General features: G+C 37.2%; 1 protein-coding gene across 1 annotated transcript in view; it reads right to left on the bottom strand.

Annotated features, from left to right (window-relative positions):
- Nucleotides 1-21,540, bottom strand: part of Nup98-96 (nuclear pore complex protein Nup98-96) — a 770,989-nt gene that overhangs the window by 617,682 nt on the left and 131,767 nt on the right. The gene's annotated exons all lie outside the window — the stretch shown is intronic.

The raw sequence follows: 21,540 nt of genomic DNA, 5'->3' as shown, positions 1-21,540 counted from the left end.
CAGAACCTGAGTAAGTAATTTGTGCATAAATTAATCATTTTAATTTGCATTTTTATAAATTCCCTTAATCAGATATGGGGCATTTTAATAAAGATTCCCAAGTTTCGTTGAATGCACCTTTATTCATCGAGGAAGTGTTAGGTGGGTCAGAAAACTGCTAGCTTGGGGGGGGGGGGGGATTCACAGACTAAAAGATTAACAGAGCCGCAGGCAGAAGCGAAAGCTATTCTTGCACTGCTTCTATTGTAACGAGCAGCAGCCTAAAGAGCAAGTTGCTGGGGACTTCAACAGCTGCTGGCAATCATCAGGGAACATATAAATACAGTCAGACCTCTATATAACGAAATTAATTGTTCCCTTGAAAAAATTCGTTATACAGAAATTTCGTTATAAAGAAATATGACCTTTCAAAACAATGTCATAATATTATAAATGAAAACTTAAGGTCTTTTTACCACTATTTAATTGTTCGAATGTATTACATAGTTTCCTAGATAAACACATCAGGCTATTTAAAATAAATAACTAATAAATACAGAATTTGTTTAATCGATCAAAGCTATAAAAGCACTGCAATCAAGCTATTTATTTTTTATATTTTTTAATTTTGTTTTTATTATTTAATATTTATTTAATATCCACCAGAAAAATTCTGTAAATTCAGAAATTTAGTAAAAGATAAGAAGTGAGAATGAATAAATTTTCTAACATTTCGAAACAATTTATTAATACATACATAGTAAGAAATGACTACAGTAATACCCCGACTTATGCGAACTCAGAGTTACGCGGTTCTTGATTTTATCGTTTGGCAACACTGCCGCCCACTATCTTCAAGGTCGTTTTACATATGCTATCAATATATGGTGCGACAGCAGAGAGTGAGAGCAAAAGATGAACAAAATTCAACTTTGCTGCCGCATGAGCTGCACATATATACAAGAATTTGTATTCCAACTGTCATATTTATATGTGCGCGTTCGAATTCGTGCTCAACTTTTGTCGGATATTACATCGTGAGATGTAAATAGTGAGATATCTGTCAAAGACTTTTGGAAACAATTCAATGTTTTAGATGCCGTAAGAATCACTGAAGAATCTTCAGATGAAATTCACAAAAAAATATTGAATGGTGTCTGGAAGAAATTTTGTCCATTTTTTTTCAAAAACGAGACGAAAACAACGGCAGAAACTGATCATTGTTCATGTCGCTCATGTGATAGAGGTTGTTAATCTTGCTAGGCAATTAGATTTGGAAGTCAATGGTGGTGATGATGTCAACGAGCTGTTGGATTCACATAGTCAGGAGCTGACAATGAATGAGCTCATAGAGATGGGTGAGCAAAACGTCACTGAAGTATCAGACACTTCAGACCCAGTTCCACCAGAAAAAAAAAAAAAAAAAAAAAGTAAAGTGCAGCCATTATCAACCCACTGCAGGATGGAAGCCTCCTCAACAATTCATGCTGAGGGAAATGGACCATAATCTGCCACGCTGGTCCAGTGCGGGTTGGCAGATCGACCGTATTCAGCAGTCAGGGGCTTGAACCCCGGTCTACTCAAAGAGCGTGTGCTACTGCACTCCCGCTCCTGCCCACTCGGCTACGGAGGCCGGCTAAGCACATGACAATTGCAAGCTTGACAGAAGGTCTCAGCTCAATTGAAAAGGGCTTAAAAATTTTAGAAAACATAGACTCCAATGAAGAACGCGTTATAGCTACAAAGCAAGGAATAAAAAAATTATTAGCTTGCTACGAAGAAATTCTGTGTGAAAAAAAGAGGGCGCTGTGTCGTCAGACAAATTTGTTAGATTTTATGAAGCCATCGCGACATCGAAATAACTTTTTTTACATAACTCATTTATTTTTAATACATATTTCATATTAATGTGTTTGCATTTCATAAAGAACTGCAATTTTATTAAATATTTTTCTTCTAAACAAAATTTATATGCAAAGTTGTACCCCGACTCACGTGAATTCGACTTAAGCGATTTTCGTTGAACCCACCTATCGCGTAACTTCGAGGTATTACTGTACTTACAATGATGCCCACAATTTATTAGTACACTTTTAAGAATTACGTCGTAAAATATTTGGGTTTATTTATTTATTTTTTTTTGTTGTACACTGGATTCTACTGTACACCATTCATAAAAATGTTTGCATTTGTTTAAACTTTAAACACTCAGATATATTTTCTGTTACATTTTCTTTCCAGTGAAGGCCTCGATGCAAAGTTTCAAATGCTGCCAACATTTGTTTGGAAGGTTTAATATTGCCCTCATTTTCATACAACTCATCATGGATACTGTCACTAGTTCTTCAAAAATGCTCCAAATAAAATACTCCATCATTATCAACTCCTAAATATTCGCCAAGAACAATTTCTCCACTGATCAAACCTCGCTTGGAACTCTTGCCAAGATTGCTCAATGCCTTCTAGTAGTTCATCCCTCTCATCACTGTTAATTGGTGTTTTAGCAAAATCTGCCTTTCAAAATTTTTAATCATTGTTTCCGTCACATCTTGACTCCACACTTTCTGATATGCACATCCACAAGTCTGCATATGTAGCACAGTGGTATCATCACCGTCCTCCACACACCAGGTGGAAAAGGCCCGGGTTTGAATCCCATTGATGACTCGAGGAACTTTAATGGGTTCCCCCCCCCCCAATTCCATGGGTGAGTTAATCAGTCTCAGGCATAGATAGTAAGGTTTTCCCCCTGAAACTGGGGTTTTTCATCCAGCAAAATAGGCAAAATCGACCGGAGAACACACTTAATTTACAAACACAAAACATATGGGTAGATGTAATCAACAAAATAAAAAAAAATTTTTTTTTAAATAAATAAATATATATATATATATATATTTTTTTTTTTTTGCACATCCATTGATTTTTTGCAAATCAATAACAGAATCTACAGGCTGGTTGGTTTCTATTCTCACTATAAGTTTTTTTCAGTATGTACCTTCAGTAGTGCATTTTCAAATTCTTGATAAATGCCTTTGTCCATTGGCTGCAATTAAGACGAATTATTCAGAAGGAAGAAACAAGCTTCACACTTGCGAAAATTAGCAAGTGAAGGTGGGCAGGGCAGTTGTCGACAATCAATGCGATTTTTCTGTTTTTCTTTGTCATCTTTCTATCGAAATTTAAAATCCACTACTCAAAAATTTTGCTTGTCATTCAAGGTTTCTTGTTGAAGCCCATCCCTAACAACTTTACTCTTTTGAAACATCAGAGTTGTTTACTTTTGCTTATTACCAAAAGCTTCAGTTTTTCACTACCAGCCATATTTGCAACCAAGAGTGTAATTCTCTCCTTGCTCTTTTTACCACCTAAACATTTATCACCTTTAAAAGTCAGTGTCTTGTTCGGCAAGCATTTAAAAAATAGACATGTTTCATCAACATTGAATGTCTTTGAACTCGTAGTCCTCCATAATTTTTTTCAAAACTGTTTCTTTCCAATGGATATAGTCTTCGATTGCAACTCCACTTTCATCGGAAATAACTTTTTCGAGGAAGCCATGATGCTCTTTAAATTTGTCCAGCCTACCAGAACTGGCTTGGAATGTTTTGAGCCCTAGAAAAGACGTGTACTCCATAGCTTTTTCTTTTATTAATAGACCTGACATCGGCATATTTTGGTCTAGAATCAACTTCATCCACTTAAAAACTGCTTCATCTACACCTTCCCAAAGGCATAATTTCACACGCTTCCGACTGGGTCCCGTTTCCTCAAAACAGGGTTTTGAGTAAACAGAACTCGGTGAATCGAAACAGGGTTTTTCAGAATGGTTGACACACTACTGGCAGGAAGATCAAATATTAATGTGATTCCTTTTTTTTTTTTTTTTAATGCTGCGATCTAAACTGTTAAGCACTTCCACTTGTTCACACTACTCAAGGATTTCTTGGGCACTGTCAGATTACTTCACAGCAGTTAAAAACAAAGCTGAAATTAGGTACAGGTCGACCATCACTAAACCGATTCCACCGCTAATTCGGACATAATTTCCGCAAACGTAATTTCAAATTTCCTGGGTTGGTGCACCAACCTGCCGCTACTTTTTTGGTGGTGTTGGTTGCAGCATCAGCTGTTGGCACGAACTCATAAACACTGGCAAGCCATTCCCACTTGTTTTTCTGCATTTATTATTATAACCTGCTCACATTTAGCTCCAGCCATGGTTCCAATGCATAAAGAAAGTGCCTCTCGTGATGTAAAGCGCAAACACCGTACATTGTCCATAACAGATAAAGTTGAACTTCTGCTGAAAAAACTCGACAGCAGTGTGTCTGTGAGAAGTTTAATTTCACTCTGCTTACTTGTAAATTCTACCAATTTAGCTCAGTTCCTCTTATTTTAGTAATTTTATTTTAGCCTTTCCTTTTTAGATTTTTTTTTTTTTTTTTTTTTTAACAACACACTTGTACAAACTTGCAGAAAAACACAATACAATATGATGGATAAAACAGCGTGCTAACAATCTTGTTTTCATAAAATCTCTAACAATACTGACAAACTTATTGCAATGTTTGACAGTTTATTTTATCGCAATTAGTTTTATTGTAGTGCTTGCAATAAACTAATCACAAATGCCCTTCGTATGTATGCCGTAATAGCGTCACACGTATGTGGCCGACACAGCTTCTCAAGAAATAAAGTAACCTACTCGGCCACATATACTTGACATAAAAATTAAAAAAAAGCCTTTTTTTTTTTTTTTTTTATATATTTTAAGCAAAAAAATGACAACACTGACATTACAATATTTATTTTAGAATTACTAATCAAATTATTTGCAAAATATTTTTTGGCTGTGGGGAATTTTTATTTTTTTCTTAAACTAATTTGGCAGTCAATGTGTTAAAGGTAGAATGAGGTGGTCAGCTGTTGGATAAACTGTATGTGCTAAATTAACCACTGGTGATCTGGCAAACTCACGAATCTGGTACCCCACAGGTCACAACGCTGGCAAATTAGTAACAGTCGACCTGTACCACTTGTAGCTACCATGTAAACAGAGACAGGTAAAATTTAGTGAAAGCGTGGATGGCTCATTTCTTCGAAACAACAGGTGAATTTCTGAGAAAAAGGAAAATCACTCTCTCCTAATTCTCTAATAGGAGAATTAGGCGAGAGTGATTTTTGTTGTTTTTATTTGTTTTTAGGAGCATTAGCAACGAAGGCCATATTACTTCTGGGATATGTGGTGGCCAATTTCCTCGCCGTTCCGCAACCTCCATATTTGGTGGCTCACGGGCTCGAACCCTGGTCTAATCAAGAAGAGTGTGCTAAGCACTGCTGCTCCTGCCCACCTGGCGACAGATGCACTTTTTAATAGGAGGCTTACGGTAGAAAATAGGTTGACCAGAGCCAATGTCCATGTTGCGAATATGCCTTCATCTTTCTCAATGTCTGTGGACAGCTGACCAGCAGGACTTCTCAGCATAGTACTGTCTAAGTTGTATAGGTTTTACTTGTTTTTTGCCATTGCTAACCCACTGCTGGGCAACGGCCTCTCCCAAACTTGCATCATTTTCTATCCAGCACTGTGGTTGACCAGTTTCCTCATGCAGGGTTTTAGAGCACCATTAAATTATTGGAGGTTGAAGTGGTCGAACCCATGTTTAGTCGCCAGAGCTAAGTTCCGATCAACCATTCCCCATCTCTTCCATCATATTCTATTCCTCCACCACTTGGGCTCTTACGTGTGATGCCGTTTTTGTGCATGAAAAGAAAATATGGGCCAGCTTAGGTTGTCGAGGTTGTCACAGACATTCTCTCAGATATGCCAAAGAAGCTGTACTTACTACCTGGGAGTCTCAAACACTGATGGAACTAATATTCGGGTGACACTCAGTTCAAGTAGACCCAATGTTGTCTGTGACAGCCAAATACTCTGCTTACACCTTCACAATGGTGGGACTGTTAGTAATCCGGGGTATAACCTCCATGCTCAAGCACATGGTGGGTGACCACCCAGGTGTGAACCAACGTAAGCAGGGTTCGAGGTGAGGTGTCCACACCACATGGAGGAATGCTGCCCCTCTGTATTACAAGGCAGTACTAGGTGGTAGATGACTCTCATCAACCGGTGAAATACCACCACTTTGCTTATTGGAGGCTTGAAGTGGTGGAAAACATGTTTAGTCGCCAGAGCTAAGATCCGGTCAACCCTTCCCCATCTCTTCCATCATGCAGTACGATTGATGACTTTTGAGGTTATGACGGACATCGTGGCGAGATCCAATCTTCCTTACATTTCGAGAGTACAGCTCTAAAACGGTGTTTGCAGGCCAGCCGCTAGTTAGCACACTGGACCAAACCTATTGGTACCTCTCTAGGAGGCTTCCAGATCAGCTAGTGTATAATCTTGCTACCTCTACTCTGCCAGATAGTGACTGGAGGGAGTCCGAGTAGTGTGTATGCAGGGGGCACTGTCGAGGCCACGTTATGTCAAGGATCTGGGTATATTCTCACCACGTGTATGCCATATCCAAAAATTTCATTACTTCATACAGCATGTCCTGCCCACTTTTTCTTACTATTGAATACATCATGAATTGTCAAACTAATAGAGTAAGCTTATCAGCGAAAAGATCTAAACCTCCCAAACACTTCCTAATTCATTTCACAAATATACGTGGTCTGAATTCTAATCTCAATGTCTATTTCCACTTGCAGTCTGATTTTGATTGATTTGATTTGGTAGTTGTTGGCGCATCGGCTTCTGTGGCCATATTGCACCTCCCAAGGTTTTTGCAGTACTTTGATCCAAGCCCGAGGCGGGAATCGAACCCGCGACCTTTGGGTTGCCGGGCAGGCAGCAGTCTGCCAAACCCCATGTACTTCTTCTGACAAAATCTCAGTTATATTCCTTTCGCCTCAAAGGTGGTACTTGTGCATATGTCCGTTCCGATATTCCCTGTCAGAGACTTGGTAATTTGGAATCTACTCTTTTCGATCTTTTCTGGCTTAAAATCTCTCTACCTCATTGTGTCAAATTCATCTGTTGTCTCTAACTTTCTCCCAACTCCACTAATCACTTGGAGCTCCTTGACTTCTCTTTGCAACTTGACTTTCTCCAGTCCAACTTTCCTAACAGTGAGGTAATTTTCCTTGGTGATTTTAATGTTCACAACTCCAGCTGGCTTCCGTTTTCTAGTCACACTGACCCAGTTGGTTAAGATGCTGAGGCTTTTGCAATTACTAATGACCTTGCACAGATTGTTCATTTACCTGAATACCTGATTACAAGAATACCGGACAATCCTAACCATACAGCCAACACGCTTGATCTTTTTCTCATAAACAACCCTTCTAAGTAGACGGTCGAAGTGAGAGGTCCTTTAGGTATTTCAGATCACAACTTGGTGATTGTCACTTCTCCAATGGAGCCTTTATGTCATGGCTTTTCCGAACCACGTATTGTTTGGCATTACAAGAATACAAAATGGGATGACCTACGAGATTTCTTTTCTTCATTTCCTTGGTCGGATTACTGTTTCAAAACTTCTGATGTCAACATTTGCTCAGATCGTGTCAAGGGAATTATTCTTGCCAGAATGGAATCCTTTATCCCACACTCCACTTTAAAATCTCGTCCTTTATCTAAACCTTGGTTTTCCAATAAATGTGCTAAGGTTGCATATCGTAATTGGCTTGTTTCTAATTGTTCAGTTTCATTTTCTGCCTACAGCAAAGCTCGCAACAATTGCACAGCAGTTATTAATCAGTCCAAACTAGAGTTTGAACAAGCTAAGAGAAGAAAACTTGCTGAGCATTCTGGTCTCTTGCGAAAGCTATTGGCCACAACTTTTGCCCATCTCTGCTTCCACCTCTGTCCAAACCAGATGGTTCTGTTGTCACTTCAGCCATTAATAAAGCTGACCTGGTAGCATCCCATTTTTCCTCCAACGCATGTATTAATGATCGTGGTAAAACACCTCCCACCATTCCCAACATTCTCCATTCAATGCCTCCTGTGGGTTTCCGTCAAAAGGATGTCAGAAAGATTTTGACGAATCTTGATGCTAAGAAAGCTCCAGGTCCCGATGGTATTTCATCACTTGCTCTCAAAACCTGTGCTCCTAAACTTACTCCTATTCTTTGCTGCCTTTTTTCACTTTCTTATTCCAGAGGTGTTTTTTTCCCTTCTGCTTGGAAATTTGCTCATATCCAGCCAGTTCCTGAAAAGCGTGACAAATCCCTCCCATCCAATTATCGTCCCATTGCAATTACTTCTACTCTTTCTAAATTAATGGAGAAATCAATTAACTGCGAACTCTTAAACTACCTAGAAACCTTCCGTCTGATCAACGATCGCCGGTATGGATTCTGTCAGTGTCGATCCACTGATGCCAAGTGGCTCTTTTCTTTTCCTCTTGCATAATAATGACCTTCTTCCATTGACTGGAAATCCTATCCATAGTTTTGCCGATGATAGCACATTGCGTGCCACTTTCCATTTTGAGAAACCTTGTTCTGCTCAATCAGCTTCAACTTCTAGAAAATCTGTTATCAATTCCTTAAATGCCGATCTTCGGGTAATTCTCCAGTGGGGCAATGACAACTTAGTTGATTTCAACCCTTCTAAAACTCGGTCTTGTCTTATATCTCGCAAAAAGAATTCTTCTGCTCCTATGCTTATCTTTAGTGACACTCCGATTTCTAGGCAAAATGATATACCTCTTTTGGGGATTACCCTGACTTCTAATCTCTCTCTCTTGGCACAAGCACATTACAAATATTGCTTCCTCTGCATCTAAAAAAACTTGGTTTTGACTCTCGCTCTCAGCGTTACTTTTCTTCTAAACAGCTGCTCGCTCTGTATAAATCGCAAATCCGCCCTGCCATGGAATATTGTTCCCACATCTGGGGGTGGTGCCCCCAAAACCTCTCTCAGGCTTCTTGATTCCATTCAGAAGAGGGCAGTTAGGTTAATTAATGATTCATCTCTAACATAGTCTCTCCACTCGCTTTCTCATAGATGTACTGTTTCTGCTGCATGCCTCTTCTACAGATATTTCCATGGGCACTGTTCTTCTGAATTGGCTTCTATAATTCCCGCTCTCTCTCTCTTTCAAAACAGTCCGAACACGTGCCATCACCAGCCAACATCTATTTACTGTCCAACTGCAAACTCACAGAACCAACTTTTCATCTTTCTCGTTTATTCATTCAACTGCCGTTTTCTGGAACAACCTTCCTTCATATGTATTTCCTGAAAATTACAGTCTACAGAAGTTCTAGTCCAATATCAACAAATATCTTCTCAACCTCCAAACCAAGCACAGTACTAAGTACTATAGGTTCTAATACCTGTCGTGTTTGGGGTTTACATAAAAAAAAAATAAAAAAAAAAATTGTAAAATGTTTTAACTCTTAAATTTTAAACTATAGCTTTTAATAGCCTTTAGCTATTAAAAGATAAAGGGATTAATGATTAATCCTTTTAGCTCTTAATTTGTGCTTTCTACAGCATCAGATTTTTGCATATACGCTAGAGGAGCGAACAATGCTTACCCAGATCTCTCAAAATTAGTTCGTAATATGGAAATTTTCTTCGTTTATATGGAAACTATTTTTAACATAATGACCATGGGGAAAACAAAAAAAGTTTGCTACATAGAAAATTTCACTATGTGGAAATTTATTATTAAAGAGAGGTCCAACCGTACATGGGCTATGTTAGGATAACTAAGATAAGAACAGGTGCATGTATACTTACATGTACACCAATACTAGAAGTATAGTAAATAAATTTGATAAATTCGAACTGCTGATCAAGGCACCAAAGGCAAATATTGTTGGGATATCAGAGATATTGTATCACACAGATATAAGTAGTGCAGAAATGGAATTTGGGGAGTACAATCAATATATAAATTCCAGAAAGGATAGACGGGGTAAGAAGGGAGGAGGGGTTATGATGTTAGTTAAGAAACACAAAATCCAACGAAGTGCATCCAGTTGATATGGGTAGACAGTGCAATGTTGAGTCAGTTTGGTGTGACAAACACTGAGAAAGGGAAAATGAGGGTAGGCGTGTGTTATAGGCCTAATGACTCTATGAGTACAACGAAAAATTGTGCAGAGAAATAGAATGAGCCAGTAAATAGAATGTCTTGTAATGGGGGATTTTAACTTTCCAGATATTAATTGGAACTTTTGGGTTGGTCACTCGCACACTAGCAAGACATTTTTGGATTTATTGGAGGAATGTTTTCTACGGCAACATGTTCGAGGGGCAACTAGAGGGGGTAATACTCTCTTGATCTGATTATCAGCAGTGATGACGCATGCATTAGGAATTTGCAGATAAAGGAACCACTAGGTGACAGTGATCACAATGTACTGATGTGAGATTTACTTAAAGATGTAACTACCATCAAGGGTAAAGGGAAGGGTTTTTGTTTTTGTAAAGGTGACTACAGTGGTCTCAGGCAGTTTTTGAATTCTATACAGTGGGATCAAATGATGATGTTAAAAACAGTGAATTCTAAACAGGAGGACGTCAGGGAATTAACCTTGGAAGCTACTAGGTTTTCATATCAACTAAGAAATACTGTTCAGGATTTAAGCCTAAATGGATATCAGATGAACTAATTAGGCTCGTGGAAGAGAAGAAAAATGTGTGTGATTCATATAAATTAGCAGATGACATAGAAGCCTACAGCAGATATATGCTAGTCTGTAATCAAGTCACAAAGGAGGTTAGGCAAATGAAGGCTGATTACGAGAAATCCTTGGCAAAAGATGCAAAGAAAAACAACAAAGACTTCTGTAAACTCTAGAAGAAAGGGATGAATCAGATTGGTCCACTTGATGTTGTTGGTTCGACTGTTGTTGATTCTGCTCAGATAGCTAACAAACTGAATGAGTAATTTGCATCTACATTCACACATGAGGAATTCTGTAAGGAAGGGGAGGAAATAAGTTTACTAAACTCGAACAGGGAGCGGAATAATTTTTATAATAACGGAGAGCAACAGTGAGGAGAAATTGTTGAAGTTAAACATAAAAAATGCATTTTAGGCAGATGGAATCTATCTAGTTATATTGAAGGAGGCAGCGAGGGCAGTACACAAATCCTTAGCCATAATTATGAGATCATCCTTATATTCATGGGATGTCCCCATGGAATGGAGATGTGCAAATGTATCCTCAATTCACAAAGGGGGTTCAAAGGGTGATGCAAATAACTATACACCTGTTAGTTTAACTTCTGTTCAGGGGAAATTAATGGAGTCACTGGTTAAAGTGATGCAGGCTCACCTAGACAACACTGCAGTAATAGTTTAGACACAGCGTGGGCTTGTTAAGGGGAAGTCTTGTCTGACCAATTTGATTGGTACAGCGATGTGGTCACAAAGGAACTGGATGCAAAAAAATAATTTTGATATCATATACTTGGATTTCAGGAAAGCTTTTGATACTGTTGCAAATGTAAGACTGCTGTACAAACTGGAGCAGAGGTACTTCCTGATGGAATACTTCCACTAATTTAGGGAAAGTTGCTGCAATGGATAAAAGGATGTTTGAGTGGGAGATGGCAGAGAGTGGTAATTAATTGACACTGCTCTAAGTAGATTAATGGAGTTCCCCGAGGGTTCGGTGCTGCACCCATTGTTGTTGTTTTGTGTATTTATTAATGATATCGATGAAGGTATATCAGGCTTAATGGCCATGTTTTCAGATAATACAAATGTTGGCAGGGTTGTTAATACTACTGCAACAGGTTCTAGATAAGTTGGGAAAACTGGCTGAGAAGTGGCAACTGAAGTTTAATGTTGACAAATGCAAAGTACTGCATATGGGTAGCAGTAACCCAAGAGTAACGTACGAACTGGGTGGAACATTTCTCAAAAACTCAGGGAGGTGGAGAATGAAAAAGACCTGTGGTTAATTGTTCAGTCGGATATGAAGTTCTCTGAGCAGTGCAGACGGACTGCCAGAGCAGTCATGGAATTTTGTCAATGATATATAGGAATTTTGCTAGCAGAGGCAAGGAGGTGATTATACCTTTGTATAAGGCAATGGTCAGGCCACACCATGAGTACTGCATACAGGTCTGGAGTCCTCATTTTAGAAAGGATGTAGAGTTGCTAGAACGAGTACAGAGAAGGGCAACAAGATTGGTGAGAGGAACAAAGGGGTTTCTCCTTCCAGGAGAGGCTTAAATTCTTAAGTTGCAGCATCTGGATACTAGGCACCTGCGAGATGATTTGATTGAGGTGTACAAGGCCTTGAATGGTTTGAGTAGACTCAATGCTGATGGGATACTTCCACTTGCTGAGATTAAGAACCTGAGGGGGCATCGATTTGAATTGAGGAAAGACAGTTGTAGAATAAATGTGCGGAAGTTTGCCTTTAGCCAGCAGGTAGTTGATTGCTGGAACAGACTTCTATCTGTTGTTGTTGTTGAGGAAGGTGTTAGCTTAAATAAATTTAAGGCTGAATTAGACAAACATTTGTAGTGACCAGGTGGGTGAAATTGGAAGGTTCTTTTTTTTTTATTTTTTGGCTGATGCTCATGTTCTGTAATAATTTTAATTATACTTTTTGACATAAAATTTTAATTTTATGCCAACAAGTAGTGAGTTTCTTATTTTCTAATAACGGCTGCAAAGAAAATTCACTGGTGATCATTTGTGTGTATATATATGCACAGATGTCTACTTTTAAATATCAAAAAGCTAAGGATCAGGCAATTGTAAACAGGAAGAAAACAAGATTTTTTTTTTTGGCGAAACAGACAAAAAAACAGATTTTTTTTTTTTTTTTTTTTTTTTTCACAAAAAGCAAGAACATTTCCCAAAAAAACAGGAGATTTTCGGAAAAAGCAAGTTTTATTATTAAAGTCCAAACTGCACTAGAACTCAGTTGCAAGGCAAAATACACATTTTATATTAAATACAGGAATGACTTTACCAAAACAGTAATGCTTACAGACATTAGCATACCTAGATTTTCTGCCTCTAGATTTCTGTTTGGATTTTCCATTAGACAGCAACTGATTCTGATTGCTGCAAAAAAAAAAAAAACTATTGCAGACGGCATTGTCCTCTTTAGAAATCTTGAGTCAAAGTTCTGTTGATAATAATGATGCTGCCATCTAGACTTGGCTGTCAAGAACATTTCCAGAGATTCACAAGAAAAAGGTCTGAACTCAGTTTTTGTTTTTCTAACCTGGCCAAATATTCTGTCAGGATTTTTTTTTTTTTTTCAGCACTGCAATGACAAATTGTTAAAATGCCAAGCATGATGAGATAATTTTTTTTTATTTCAGGCTTCCCAACCAAGGACCACAGTACATCAATTCTTTTTTCTTTCATAATAATATCTGTTAGGTTATCACACTAAAATCTACAGAATTGATCTCAGAAAATATTTACTGCTTCATCTATTTCTTTATCAACACCAAGAAATACTGGGAATTTGTCTACAAAAAATTTTAATTTGGAAATTATGCACTGCCAATGGATGAAATTTATGCTATGTTGACATTAATAAGAGCATAATTTTTTAATGGAAACTTCTACATTTTCTAGTCATGAACCAATGGAGTACTTCCTCAATGAAGAAAAGAACAAAATATTTCCCTCTTGCTTTCCCTCTGAGGGGTCTAAAGGGAATTATATTCCCTTTAGACTCCTCAAAACTGCCTATATGACTATGTCTTCCAATTTAGTCTGCATTTGTATTCAACTTCCAAAACGGAAGATTTGAAAACTCTTGGTAAAATAAATCTGCACATAACACTCAACATATCTAGGAATAATGACCTTAGTACATGGATATGAAGTAAGCTGGACTGCAGAACTCTTTGAATTTTCAAACATTGGTATAATACTTAAAAAACAAATGAGCAAATTACTTTATTCAAGCCAGAATAGAACATGAACACAGTGAAGATAATATGCCTAGAGCCTGTTTAGCCTCTTTAGGATATTACTTTTAATAGAAGTTTCCAATTCAGTAGTTTTTTCTTGGAAGTTCATTAATTTGCCTTCTTACAAAAGTTCTTTAGATCATGAGTTACATCAGTTACTCATTTAGTTATGTTACTAGTGAGTCAGTGGGGCTCACTAGTAATGTAACTCACTCATAAAAATGGACATTGAAGGTTTTCACCGTTCTACAAGTCTAGTTAGATATTTAAACAAAGACAATCAATGTGTACACACAATCTTTAAAATCTTTTTTACTTCAGTGGCATGCACCAATTGAAATTGTTTAAATCTATCTTTCCTTTTAGCAATTTTTCTCTAAATAGTAGTAAATGTCCACCAAGTACTCACACACTTTCACAGGAAAGCATGCAGCTTTCAACACATTCACTTCGGTGAACATTCAAATTAATAAAATGACAAATGCAGCCTCCAAGTGGTCAATCTCCTCTTGTAATAACTTTACCTCCAGATTTTAAGCCTAGCAAAACAGGCACATTATCAATACTAAGTGGCAGACAGACGGTTTTTTAAGGCATCCTACATGCTTTTTGTCCAGATGATACCAATGTTGTTGTTGTTTGGTTTTTATGAGCATTAGCAACTAAGGCCATATTGCTCCGGGGATATGCGGTGGTCATTCCCTCACCTTTCCGCATCCTCCGTATTTGGTGGTCACGGGATCGAACTCCGAGTCTAATCAAGAAGTGTGTGCTACGCACTGCTGCTCCTGTCCACTTGGCTACAGAGGCGCCACCAATGTTGTACCCCGTACAGCCCAGTATAGCTTTCCAATGCTGGCACTGAGAGCAAGCTGCTTTCAATTTGCTGACTTTTTTTTTTATTCTTTTTTTTTTTTATTACGAAAGGTCACCACCATGACATATAGCTTGGAATCTGATTACTGCCATTTGTATAAATTGAAAATTGTCCATTTTCTAGAGCTATCACTACTTTTTCTTTTCCTATCTATGCAATTTCACTAACAATGTCTGTTGTTCTTGTTCATCCACAACTGTATTTTTTTGCTATTTCTTTCTTGGGGAAACATTTCTGGAAAACATGCCTGCACGATCAGCACAACTCACAGGAAGATTATGGTCTACAACAAAAGATGGAAACCTTAGGGTATACTCAATGATACTGGAAAATCCTTGTACCACCTTTGTTCAAATGAATACTATCTCTATGAAACAGATTTCTTCTACCTACAAACGAGAGCCACACTGATAAAAATTAATTCCCAAAAAAAAGCCTTGCAGATTTCCTCAAGTCTTGATTTAATACACAAGGCTTTCAGTATATAATCCCTCCTGTTGTTTCTAGTCAGAACTGCAGACACATACACATTCTGACCTAAGCTGTGGCATTTTTTCAGCATAGTCCTATATTTATCCAACGGATAGTCAGGTTGTGTACCATTAATATCGTTAGTCCCCACATGAATAATAGTCAAGAATCTTAAAATCTGACCATATCTTGGTAACATCATCAACTGTTGATCCTGGTAAACACACACTGGTTCTGAAGCACCTATCTTTATTACAAAAAATGTTACCCGTTTCCCTAACAATAGTCTTCCAGTAAAACTAGATCATCTTCAACCAAAGCAGTCTGCACTTGACTATTCTTTTCTGGGACCCAAATTGAGGGTGCATCACTTGGCAGGTCAGGAGATACTTGAGTCCCTGACGAGCTCCCAGTTACATTTGTTTCTAGGGCAAGCATGTGTTTTTTCAGTGACTCAAACTCTTCTCATAATGCACCAAGTTGTAATTTGAGATCGGTTGCAGAGAAAAAGAATTGCCAGGTGAGCTAGGTCTGTCTACTAGACCATCCTTAGAATACATGCCACATGCTATACAAACAATGAAGTTGCGACTCACACTAGAAATGTCCGCAGGCATTTCCGTTTGACTCCTGATGTCCCTGGACTTTGTACTGTAGCAACCATAATTTAAATAAAATTTGAATTTTGCAAAGGCTATGAAATTTAAATTTACAATATATTACAGAATTTATGTTAACAAAATATTGCAGAATTTAAACTGTTGATGAAAATTAAATCACTAAACAAGTTAAATCTACCTACGAAACGAATGTTACAAAATTCCCACCAAAATATCAATAACAAAGGCTATCTGAATATTAAGCTGTAGCTTTCCAAATACTTTACAAATTTAAACTTACAATATACTACACAATTCAAATTAACAGAGTATTACAGAAATTATACTACTGACAATTTATATTTAAGCTACTCAATGAAAGTTAAAGTTCCCGTCAAAATATCAATAACTAGGCTATCTGAATATTAAGCTGTAGCTTTCCAAATATTTATCTGAATACAAATACAATATAATTGGTTACAAAACAAATTTTCATCCCAGTTCAAAAAAGTTCAAGATAAGATCAAAAGCCAACGTTCACTGAAAGATAATTTGGAGTAGCATCTTAATATATTGGTGCCAATCGTTTGTGCAAATGGGATAGCTTATAGAAAAATTACAACAGCTGAAAAGATGAGAAATTTAACATTGAATGCAGCCGACTAACTTCCTTATATCTCTCAAAGAAAGCTAACAAGAAATAGTTCAGCAGAACTTGTTAAATAGGGCAGCATTTGCACATACAGTAGAATGTCGGTTATCCGGAACGTCAGTTATTGAGAATAATTTGAAAGGCTGATCTTCCTTCCTTTTTTTTTTTTTTTTTTTTATTAATGGTAGTACAAGTAAGCACTGGTTACAGTGATCACATTCACAAACTGAATTTTGATTCTAATACACAAAAGATCGAGTTTACTACCCGTTTATAATTAGATGGGCTAACAGTAAAGCCCAATAAACTGGAAAGTGCAAATTGTTTTTATTGTTTTATGGTAGTGACCTCCAGAAATGTGCTTTAGTAAAATGTGAGCTCGTGTGGGGTAATAATAGTGAGTTTTTGCCTTATCCTGTGAAGTTGCTTAAAGAAAATTTCATTTTGACTGTTATCATGGTGCTGACTAAGAGAATAAGTGACAGCAGTAATAGAAAATCTAACACCAATAGGAAAGCAATCGATTTGGATCAGAAAATTAAAATAATAAGGATGTGTGAAAAGGTGTCAAACATTAACAAGTATCGCGCCGAATTCAGATTTGTCAATAATAATATAGTAGCAATATGTTATTAGTCATTCCTAAGTTACGTAAAACTCGACTTATGTAAGAAGTCCTGGAACGTATCTCTTATGTATGTTGGGGACTTCTACATTTTTGGATTAACTGGGAAATCGATTATCCAGGAAATTTTTTTTTTTTTTTTTTTTTACCATCGAGAGTCTTACCAGAAGATCGAGAGTCTATTGTATAATGTTATTTACAGTCGAACTTCCCTATAACGAATTCGATAAATCCAGCGAAAAAATTCGTTATAGAGAAATTTTATTATACAGAGAATATTTTTTTTATTAGAAATTTTTATCTAATTAGGAAATGAAAACGAATCTACATTTATTTTTAATGTATTTTATTTCAAAAACACTTATTTAAATTACGTTTACACAATTTTCGCTGGTAAATATCACAAATTAAAAAAATCTGTAATTTTCGTTTGCACAGTACAATTAAAAAATTGTCTGATTCTAAAAGAAAACCTCACATTTGTTTAGAGCATTAAAAACATTATCAGGAACATTTTCACAAAACTGTAGACCCATATGCACCGTTTTAAAAGCATTAATCACTTCTTTGCAAGTTGGCTTTTCTACGGGTTGTTCTGATGCATCTTCAGCGTCATCGTTAATTTATTTGTGATCATGGTCGCGTCTAACATTGTTCAGCAGTATTTCATCTTCATTTGGATGTTCTGCTGTGATCTACATAAACATAACTATCCAGTGTTATTTCATTTTCAATGTTTATGGACGATTCTAATAATGTCCAAAAGTTTTTCAGTTGCGAAAGGGGCAGTTCATCTTGTTCGTCCAGTCGTTGCTCGACTTCTGTATTCAATGCAAATCCCGCTTTCGAAAAACAATTTTGAATAGTGTATTCAGTGATATCGCTTGTCCAAACGTTTGCCAGTTCAAAGATGCAATCTCTAAGGTTAATTGTAACCTCCAAGTTTCTATTTTCTGATAACGCATTGACAATCTTCATTATTATTCTCTTTCGATAATGAAATTTAAAATTTTTAATAATGCCTTGGTCCATTGGCTGGAGTTTTGACGTTACGTTTGGTGGTAAAAACAACTTTGCACTTTTAAGTTTGGCAGAAATATTGGCAGGATGTGCAAGCAGTTGTCAGTTACCAACACGATTTTCCTTTTTTCTATTGTTATACGCTTGTCTAGTTTTAATATCCATTCTTCAAAAATATCACTTGTCATCCATGCTTTTTTATTAATAGGTGTAGTCAACTTCCAAAGATTTTGTGCCTCTAAATCTTTTCGATATTCCGATGACTAAAAGTCTTAATTTTTCACTTCCTGTCATATTTGCTACAACTAGCACAGTGATTCTTGCTTTGCTTTCCGTCAAAACATTTATCATCCTTAAAAGCAAGTGTTCTATTCGGTAAACACTTAAAGAATAAACTCATTTTGTCAGCGTTAAAAACATCCTTACGCTCATATTCTTCCAAAATCTTCTTTAAGGTATTGTTCCTCCAACTGTTACAATCTTCTTTGCTTACTATTTATTAACACTTTCTCCAAAATAACCTTATCCACAATTCTGTGGCGCTTCATAAATTTATCTCGCCACCCAGTGCTCGCATTATCTAAACCTTGGTTTTCCAATAAATGCTAAGGCTGTTCAAGAGAAGAATGTTGCATATCATAATTGGCTTGTTTCTAATTCTTCAGTTTCATTTTCTGCCTACACCAAAGCTAGCAACAATTGTAAAGCAGTTATTAATCAGTCCAAACTAGAGTAGAAAACTTGCTTCTTGCCCTAATGGTACCTGAGCATTCTGGTCTCTTGCCAAAGCTACTGACCGCAACTTTTCCCCATCTCTGCTCCCACCTCTGCCCAAACCAGATGGTTCTGTTGTCACTTCAGCCAAGGATAAAACTGACCTACTAGCATCCCATTTTTCTTCCAACTCATGTATTAATGATCTTGGTAAAATACCTCCCACCATTCCCAACACACTCCATTCAATGCCTCCTGTGGTCTTCCGTCAAAAGGATATCAGAAGGATTTTGATGAATCACGATGCTAAGAAAGCTCCAGGTCCTGATGGTATTTCTCCACTTGTTCTCAAAACCTGTGCTCCTGAACTTACTCCTATTCTTTGCCGCCTTTTTTCACTTTCTTATTCCAAAGGTGTTTTTCCTTCTGCTTGGAAATTTGCTCATATTCAGCAAGTTCCTAAAAAGGGTGACAAATCCCTCCCATCCAATTATCGTCCCATTGCAATTACTTCTACTCTTTCTAAAGTAATGGAGAAATCAATTAACCGCCAGCTCTTAAACTACCTAGAAACCTTCCATCTGATCAATGATCGCCAGTATGGATTCCAGTGTCGATCCACTAGTGATATTCTGGCTTATGTTACCCATTTATGGACTAATTCAATGGAAAGGTTCGGTGAAACACAAGTAGTTGCTCTTCACATCTCAAAGGCTTTTGATCGTGTTTGACATAAAGGTCTTCTAAACAAGCTTCCATCTTATGGTTTGACAACTGTTTTTAGTAATTGGTTATCCAATTTTCTCTCTGATCGCTCACTGAGGGTAATGGTCTTCTAACTTCTCCACTAATGCCGGTGTCCCCCAAGGTTCAGTTCTTTCCCCCACTCTTTTCCTCTTCTATATTAATGACCTTCTTCCATTGACTGGAAATCCTATCCATAGTTTTGCCGATGATAGCACATTGCATTCAACTTTCCATTTTGAGAAACCTTATCCTGCTCAATCAGCTTCAACTTCTCGAAAATCTGCTACCAATTCCTTAAATGCCGATCTTCAGATAATCCTCCAGTGGGGCAAAGACAACTTAGTTGATTTCAACCCTTCCCCTTCTAAAACTCAGTCTTGTCTTATATCTCACAAAAAGGATTCTTCTGCTCCTGTGCTTATCTTTAGTGACACTCCAATTTCTAGGCAAAATGATATATCTCTTTTGGGGATTACCCTGACTTCTAATCTCTCTTGGCACAAGCACATTACAAATATTGCATCTAAAAAACTTGGTTTTCTCTTTCGCTCTCAGCGTTACTTTTCTTCCAAACAGCTGCTCACTCTGTATAAATCGCAAATCCGCCCTGCCATGGAATATTGTTCCCTCATCTGAGGTGGTGCCCCCAAAACCTCTCTCAGGCTTCTTGATTCCATTCAGAAGAGGGCAGTTAGGTTAATTAATGATTCATCTCTAACAGAGTCTCTCCACTCGATTTCTCATAGACATACTGTTCATGCTGCATGCCTCTTCTATAGATACTTCCATGGGCACTGTTCTTCTGAATTGGCTTCTATAATTCCCTCTCTCTCTCTCTCTCTCTCTCTCTCTCTTTTAAAACAGTCCAAACATGTGCCGCCACCAGCCAACATCCATTTACTGTCCAACTTCAAATCCACAGAACCAACTTTTCATCTTCCTTATTTATTCATTCATTCAACTGCCATTTTCTGGAACAACCTTCCTTCATACGTATTTCCTGAAAATTACAATCTACAGAAGTTCAAGTCCAATGTCAACAAATATCTTCTTTCATCTTCTCAACCTCCAATCCAAGCACGGTACTAAGTACTATAGGTTCTAATACCTCTCGTGTTTGGGGTTCACATAAAAAAAAAAAAAAAAATTCTGTATGTCCAAGGGACTGTGCAAATTTCAGAGCTTGTTGCTTAATTATTAGGCCCAATATTGGGATATTCTTTTCACGTATCATTTGCACCAATTTTAGAACAGCTTTATCAACATCTTCGTATATACACAACTTAATTCGCTTCTTGTCTACTCCTCCTTCAATTGCATTTAAAATTTATTCTCGATTTTTTTAAAATTGTAGATAAACTGCTTGCAGATTGCCATATTCTTCCGCAACATCTTTTTTCTTGAAACCCTGGTCAATATCATAACAATCTTTGCTTTATTATTAATACTTAAGCACTTTCTCTTCGACATTGTTTCCGCAATTATAAAAATTACTCTACTGCAGTTCTTGCCGATACATACACCAGAAAGTTCGCTGCGCTGGCCATATAGTGAATTATTAGTACAGGTACCGCCTACTCAATGACATTCGCTTGCCAATTCAACAGTATCACTCACTTTGAAGAAATATACGACTTTGTGAATTTCTTTTATTCTGCTTTCATTCATATATACACGAAAGAAAATTTATGATTAACGTATGCTGTATGTTACTTTTCAGGGAAAAAAAAAAAAAAAAAAAAATACAAGAGCATATAGCCTATGCGATTGATGACGAGCGAAATAAAAATTTTAAAAAAATTCGTGAAAACCATCTACTGGGAGTCCAGTTAGAAGAGAACGGATATACATTATAATGATTGACAGGAAGGTCACGTGGTACAGTTGAGGTGAGAAGCGAATGTCACTCAGTAGGCGTTACTA

Source organism: Mastigoproctus giganteus, chromosome 8 (assembly GCF_048544385.1).
Source record: "Mastigoproctus giganteus isolate SK-2022 chromosome 8, ASM4854438v1, whole genome shotgun sequence".
In the NCBI taxonomy this organism is placed as follows: Eukaryota; Metazoa; Arthropoda; class Arachnida; order Uropygi; family Thelyphonidae; genus Mastigoproctus; species Mastigoproctus giganteus.
The sequence above is the reverse complement of the archived record's forward strand: the minus strand, read 5'-3'. Positions and strand labels throughout refer to the sequence as shown.